An 8734-nucleotide genomic window follows, 5' to 3' on the forward strand; every position below is an offset into this window, starting at 1 on the left:
TGAGGAGAGAAATTGTGAACTGGAAATATTGGACCGATGTCTGTAACTTTCAATGTTATTGTTTCTTGGTCGATCTGAATGTAATACGGCAGTTGGGTGATTTTTCGATGTCGTGAATTATGTATGACAGAAAATCCTGAAAATTCATATATATCTCCCTCGGTTAAATTTTTTGGGTCATTTGGCTGAATGTTTCCGGTAAGCCGACCTTCTAATAGTTGTCCCTGAAAGTGAACAAATTTTGTTGTGCCGAACCATTTAAGTAAATAGTGAGTAGTTTAAATCAAATATGGTGGATTGGAAAATACATATATATGTATATGTTAAAGTTAATAAATGGCTTACGTGGTGGTCGTAGCACATGAAGCCGATGCAAATTTGAGTATTATCTGTTTGGTGTTTTCTGATGTCCCAAACACTTCTTATACATACTGTGATAGGGCGCACTGAAATCCCTTCCTGAAGTTGGTGGATTCTTTGAGGAATGTGCTGCATGTGAGATGTCAGTGTAAAACATGCGATTTTAATTAAGGGTATTCATTCTTTAGAACTTTACAAAAGAAACTATAAATTGTAATAAGATAAATGTATTTCCAACTATAATTATTACACACAGGGTTATGTTTTCAAAATTAACTTGTTTGGTCCTACGGAATATATAATAGCCAGACAGTTAAAATATATATTTCCTCACAGATTAATGCTACCAAAACAAAACTTATAATTAGTATTACTGAAATGTTCTTTTATTTTTGATATATATGTAGTTTTCTATAATGTTTTATAATTACAGAAAAAAATATAAATAATATTTTACAAATATGATCTCGAGATTAGAAAGGAATTAATTTTTCTTTTTAATAAAAAATTAAATTTAGTATATTGAATCCTTTTGTTTCAAAAAAAAAATTAGTTAACCCTATATATAAGACAAATAATAACATAACAAAAATATAATTACATCAAGTAAAAGCATTGATATATCACACGTGTCCTTTAAAAACACTTTTGCTTAAAACCCTAATATTCTAAATTTAACCTTTTTAATGTGAGTTTAAGTTCGTTTACTATATAGATATATATTCTAAATTTTCTTACAACCATCTTATTAAAAAGAGTATTTTCTAATGTTTATCAAAACATAAACATGTGTTTAACGGAAAAGTCACATATGAAGAAAATTATCTAAGAGATTGTAAAAAGCAACAAACTGGTGTTGTAAAAGAGCTAACCTATAGTAATGGAAAGTGTTATGTTTATTCTATAAAAATGTATTAATAATCCTTAAAGTTTTTTTTTTAAAACACGGAAATCCGTATTGTTAAATTTTAATCAAGTAAAAATATTTATAGACGGTTATTAAATATTTTATTCATAGTGTGTGATTTTATAAAGTTTAATAGAGTATAGATAGTGAAGAAAATTATTCAAAAATATATATGTAACTAAAAATTAATAGGTCGATGATCGGTGCTCCAATTATGACCAATCTATAGGTCCACGTTATTGTGTTTAATCAAATAATAAACATCAACTTAAGTTGTGTAAGTAAAGAATGAAAAAGACAAACGAAGAAGGGATGAAGAAAGGACAATGATCATCCGTTTGTAATATAATTTCTATCATCATGCAAGTCATAACAAAGAATGATGATCATATATAATCAATTTGAATACAGGGCTCTCTTTTGGAACATATTTAAGAGGTGAGCATATTTGGAACGATTGTGCATTAGAGAGTGATAATTTTGTGAGAAGTCAATCTTGAATGATTGTGAAGATTACTAAAGAGATTCACCAACAAAACTGAGTAATAAGAAATACTTTGATAGTGAGAAAAGATTGTTTACCTCCAGTTTCCACAGGGGTGGTAGGAGGTTGGTTTTCCATTCTCCAATGGTACGTGTAGTAGCGGTTCGATCGTGTGAAAGAGGACTTGTCTCTATGAGGAAGATGGAATATGGATGTGATTAACTCTTACGCTTGGAAGTATTTTTAATCATATCAATTCGGTGCAAAAACGTTCGGCAATCACGTTCGTTTATGGAAACATAATATTATGTTTTCTATTTTACTTAATGCGATCATAAAGAATGTTTGGTTGGTGATTGAATATATCGTGATTGAATATTCTGTTCGATTTCTTATGTTTGATTAGCCGGTTAGTAGATTGTATAATCAATCTTAGAGTTAATGGTGTGTATCCTTATTATTCCATAACTACTATTATTTAACCAAAATCATATAATTTTGTATGATGTTACATGTTTGCCTAAAATCAAAACCGTAGATACTATCGAACACATTTTTTCTTAAAACAACCAAATTCGTGAAAGCCTCAAATCCAACAAAACTAAAATGTTCAAACATCAAACTTGAAGTAAAAACACTAAGTAGAGACAACATATATGTAAGAAGGATAGTTTAATGGTGCAAAAACAAAGTCTGAGACTAAAAAAAAAAACAAAGCGTGAGTTTTAGTAACCATAAAAACCAACATGTAACATATCCTAGCCACTTCTTGCTCGCTTGGGATCCTCTGCGTCAGCCTGACCAGCAGCCCTCTTCACACTCCCAAAGAATGTGGAAGGACCATCACCAGCAACTTCCTTGTCCAAAGTTTCTTGTGCGTCTGGTTGAGGCCAACGTACAAACATCAAAAACAATGATGGAATAACGACTAACAATTTTAAATAAAAGAAAGATTACCAAGTGAGATAATCTCGGGTTGCTTGGACATCAGTGTCCAAAAACACACGTGATGGCGTCATGGAGGAGAGAGCTAGAGCACCTGTAACAAATCCATTGTTATAAGACAGATGAAAGTTATAACGTAAAATGTGATGTAAAATTTTCCATAACAGAGCCTATCGGTTACTCATAGCCAATACGCTCAACTTCTACCAAATACAGTTCTATTCCTCAAAGCCAACCTAACCAGATAATATTCCCTGACCATCCTATGTAATTCTAAAAAATAAGAAAAATTGCTAATACAGACCTCCAAGTCGCTTTGGGTTCAAGGTAGTGACTAAAATAACACGTGCAGTTCCTCCAGATGCTTTGAATCTCTCACTGAAATCGGAGGCGGCCTTGTCTCATAGGTACAACTTCATCACTGGATCGCTATAACATACAAAAACATGTGTGAATAGAGAGACAGCTCATGAATATGAAAATAATACAGATTAGCTTACTCATGTGTTTGAACATGAAGCAGAACTCGGCGCAAAGAAGCTATTTCGGCATCATCTAGCACGAGAGTGTCACTGAGAACCTGCCCATTCACAAGCTTGATATGGCCAACATAATCTGCAAAATAAAAAGCAAACTCAATGCTTTATATATCATAAACACACAATGTAACCAAAAACGTAAGTATGGATCTTAACACTATCCTAGACAAAGAAGGCTGAATATATCTGATCGAATTAGAGTAACATTATCCTATATACCAGTGAGACCTTACCATAAAGATCCCCTCGCAAGTCGCAGGCAGCATCGAACTCCTCATATCCATGGAACCGGAAACGATCCTCAGGGAAACATGAATGTGATGGTGAAACTTGGATCCGCAACACGATACAAAGTCTTTTTGTTAGACCCGAAAAAACTGTTGAGTCTGTAAATGCCACCAGCTCTCATGTGTGGCAAATAAGTGTCTATCCTCCCAGCTGGGATGAAACCCTGAATGACAGTCTCCTGTTATCATCATAATAAAAGAAATTAATCAGAAATGCTAGAGATGAGATCTTAGAAATGCATCAACAACAAAATTATAGTTTATTGTAATATCAACAAAAGCAAACACTTGCTATGAATGAACTAAAGTACAAAATAATAGAACAATAAGTCTGATTCTAAAATGTTTATCAGCATCATTTCTAAACTAAATTGTAATATAGAACTCGGTTTATACCTCTTGGTCGATGAGAAGCATCTCGAGACCTAGAAGCACTTTTGTCACAACATTTCGAGCTTCCCAGAAATGGATCAACCGAAACCTCAGCTCGCCGTCATGAGCTCCGTATTTCACACCTTTGAAAGCCACAACCTCGGCCGAGACAATGGCTTTTCCCTTGGCGCCAGAGGAGACAACGGCTTTGCCTCTAACACGTGAAGAGACACCAGTCTTCATACCTGCATAGGAATACGAACGTTGCCATCAAGAAAAAGGAAACTAAACTCCGTACCACAATTTCACATGCTTTCATATTTTCTGTAGTATAAACACTATATGCCATAAAAAATCATCTTATTCATCTCGTCGTTTTATACCTCAAAGCTTTAGACTCTCTATTTTTTTAAGGTAATCAAACAGAGTCTATAGTTTTAAACCTCAAAGCTTTAGACTCTCTAATTTTTTAAGGTAATCAGACGGACTCTATAATTTTTATGGTCTGATAGGAATACGAACGTTGCCATCATCAAAAAAGGAACTAAAAATCCACAATTTCACATGCTTTTCTATTTTCTGTAGTATAAAAATTATCTTTTTAAAAAAAATCATTTTATTCATCTCATTGTTTTAAACGTCATAGCTTCATACTCTCCATTTTTTTTATAGAAATCAAACGGACTCTATAATTTCATAGGGAAACGATAAGAGTTCTTACCATTGGGGTTCTTCGATTTAGGTTCGCCGATAAAGACGCCGGAAGAGATAGCGGGTTTGCCGCTGAGTTTGGTCAGACCGGAGGTCACCGACGCTTTACCTTTGGCTCGCTTCGAATGGGGATCGCCTATTGAGTGGCCGGATGAGACAGAGGGTGTTCCGATGGGTTTGATCGGTCCGGGAGAGGAGTCAGACTCAACGGCTTTTGGTTTCTCGAAGGTGGATTTTCCGTTGGAACTCATTGCAACGAAGCTTAATCGAAATAAGACTTGGATCAAGAGTTGTATAAACAAAATCTGAAGGAAAAAAGGCGGATCAAGAGATTTATAAACAAAATCTGAAGGAGAAAGGCAAAACGAATCCATAAATGAGAGTAAAGAGAGAACGAAGTGAAAGATGTATTGATTGTTTAGGGGTCAGATCGCGAAACGGATCAAAGAAGAGGAGGAGCAAAAGGATGAAGAATCGACAAAGGGGATGAAGAATCGTCTCGGGTATTAGGGTTGGAGAAATGCGAAAGAGAGGGTCGAAATGGTGTGGTCGGCGCCGTGTCTTTTGCATGATGTGTTGGGCTTGAGGCCCATTCATATCAAACATTGTTTTTAAAAAAAAAATCACGGTAAGCCCAACAAAGGCAACACACAATGACATGGCAAAACCAGTATATCTAATTGGTTGATTAAAATTGGCTACGTGGACAGCCTGGTTGAGGAGGATATCCTCCTTTTATTACTTATGATTTCTGATTGGATAGAACACTATAGGGAAACTAAGTGTTGTGTTTTGCTTAAGATTACATGAAGCATAGATGTATTTTATGTTATGTATATGATATCTGATGTCATCGTACGGTTATGGCAACAATGAAAATGGTTGTCGTTAAGATGTTAAAAAGGAATAATTAACGGTTAGTGTTTGTTTGTTAGGTAACTGTTCCATATGGTTAAGGAACATGTAAATTTATAGTATTTTACTCATTTAAAATGCTATGTAAAAAATGTTAAATTTAAAATGTTTCCGCTGCATTTTAAGAAAATGTATTTTGTGTTATGAAATATTAACACAATATAAAATGATTATGCTATGATACATGAATGACAACTAATTTTTTTGTGTTTAATTTGTTTCTTTCATGAGATCTTTGATGATCAATTGAAAAGGTGGATCTTATTTTTTATCGCTACTTCTTATTTGTTTTTCGTCATGATTTGTCAATACATACGATTCCACAACTCTTTATATAGACAGTTAAAGGTTGGAATGATTAATAACCAAGCATTGCAATGGTTAGTAAGAATTGTAATTGTTAACACCAAACCTTGCAATGGTTCATCACCAAAATTTACCACTATGAACAGTTGCAACGGTTTATCATAGTTATAATAGCTTATATCTAAAGACTACAATCATCAATAGTTGCATAGTTTATAGATATATATCATAAAAAATTTAAATTATCCAAAAACTAAATTATCTAAATATTTATAGATAATTTTTATACTCTTTAAATGTATATAAAATAGATAGGAAAATGAACAAAAACATAACTCATTAAAAGGTTATGCATATTTTAGGATAAAAATATTATCTTCAGCAATTTTGAGAATCCTTAAAAATTTATGCAGTTTTAAAAATGAAAAACACATCTGTAGACAAAAAATAACTTAGAAAATTATTAGAACAATTTATGATAAAAAGATATATTTTATACTTTTTAACAATATGTTAAATTTATTGTATTTTTAACATGAAAAATCATTTTTATTAAAACACACCTTTTATACATTTTAACAATCTCTTAAAAACAAATGCAATGTTTTTTTTTCGGTAACTGAACAAATGCAATGTTTAGATTCTCAAAATATTTGAGGATATATGTTCTTATCTTAAAATTTGAATAATGTTTTGATGAGTTATCTTTTAGTTCATTTTCTTTTTTAATTTTATATACATTTAAATAATACTAAATTTGTCTATAAATATTTGGGGTAATTTTATTTTTGGATAATTTAATTATTTTTATAATTAAATGACACAACCTTTTGTTTTCAATAGTTGCTTGAATGAAAAGACATAACATTTTGTTTATGAGTGAAAAAAACTCAACCTTTTAAAACATTAATTAGGATTCATATTATTATTATATTTAAAATAATATTAAATTTGTCTATAAATATTTGGGTGATTTGTTTTTTTTGGTAAATTAATTGTTTTTATAATTAGAAAGACACAACCTTTTGTTTTTAACAGTTGCTTGAATGAAAAGATGCAACTTTTTGTTTTCAATAGTTACAAAAGTGAAAACACACAACCTTTTTGTTTTTAATAGTTACTTAAATGAAAATATACAACTTTTTGTTTTAAATAGTTATAAAAGTGAAAAAAACACACCCTTTCAACATTTATTAGAATTCCTATTATTTGTAGATATGAGACAACATAACTCATTGCAATAACTAATACACAACTCTTGAGATAAAGAATTGTACAAAGACATTTTTGAATATTTAACTTCATCAAAAACCTAATATCATTTTTAATGAAAAGACACAATTCTTAATGTTAATGTTTTTTTGTCAATTTTTAGAAAATACATAACCTTTTTGACGACTTAAAAAAACAACATTTCAACATAATAGGAATTCACAACTTTTGGAATTAATTAAGATTGCTATTATTAATAGATAAACAAACCTATATATAATCTTAGAATTTCCTGGTAATAAACTACCATTCGGGTTGCTCTAGAGTGTTATTGAAGAGTAGGTTTCTCTCTCCTTCTGCTCTGTTCCCTCTCCTAAATCCGACACAGAGGAAAAGATGAGCTGAAACCTCAACCGGAGATCTTACAACTCCATCTCTGTAATTATCAAGTTTGGTTCTGGGAAGCGGTGATTCCTTCTACACTGTTGTCTCCATCTTTCGTCTCCGGGAAACGGTTGACATCACCGGTTTCGCCGGCTTTCGCTCTCGGGAATTGGTGGCTCTGACAGCACGGTTCTTTCGTCGGCTTTCCCTCCGGGTTGTCTCTGGAATCAGTTTTCGTTGCCCAATCGACTCTCGATATGAGATTCCAGGTTTTTTTTTCTTGGCTCGGTCGCAGATGGTTGATGTACTCTTCGAAGCGTAGATCCATGGTTCAAGATCTATAGTTTTCAACGGTTTTGGCTGGCTTTCATGGTGGAGTTCGGTCGTGCTTTTTCTCTGACTCCGGCGGAAGATGATGTCACATTCCGGTGGATGTCCGATTAGTGCGGGGACGGTGATTTGCATGCCGGTGAAGTGAGGCAGCTTCGATCTTAGGACATGTGCCCCTCGAGTGGTGTTTCGGTCAAGATGTGGCGGCCTTGTGACGCGTGTTCCTCGCTGGTGAGGGATCCAACACGTGTCCCGTCCACGCAACACTCGTGAATAAAGTGGCGCTTTCCGGGTTTAGGTTGATAGGCTTAAGGTCCAAAGTGATCTCTTTTAGTTTGCCATTCTGTTTTGGGTTTTATGGTGTGTTTATCTTTGTACCGTGACGTGGGCTTGGTCCTTTGGGCTTTGACCCTTTAATAAAATTTAAATGGAAAAAAAAGTGTTACTGAAGAGTCAAAACAAGAGTAAATAACTAAATAGTAAATACAGTCAAATAGAAAGAAAACAAAACCTTTAATAAAATTTAAATGGAAAAAAAGGTGTTACTGAAGAGTCAAAACAAGAGTAAATAACTAAATAGTAAATACAGTCAAATAGAAAGAAAACAAAACCTTTAATAAAATTTAAATGGAAAAAAAGGTGTTACTGAAGAGTCAAAACAAGAGTAAATAACTAAATAGTAAATACAGTCAAATAGAAAGAAAACAAAACCTTTAATAAAATTTAAATGGAAAAAAAGGTGTTACTGAAGAGTCAAAACAAGAGTAAATAACTAAATAGTAAATACAGTCAAATAGAAAGAAAACAAAACCTTTAATAAAATTTAAATGGAAAAAAAGGTGTTACTGAAGAGTCAAAACAAGAGTAAATAACTAAATAGTAAATACAGTCAAATAGAAAGAAAACAAAAGAAAGACAATAACAATTTGTATTTAAGAACTGGATTCCAAAGCTTCATGTGTCTATTCAATACACTGTTCAC

The sequence above is a fragment of the Brassica oleracea genome, chromosome C1, assembly GCF_000695525.1.
Source record: "Brassica oleracea var. oleracea cultivar TO1000 chromosome C1, BOL, whole genome shotgun sequence".
Taxonomy (NCBI): Eukaryota; Viridiplantae; Streptophyta; class Magnoliopsida; order Brassicales; family Brassicaceae; genus Brassica; species Brassica oleracea.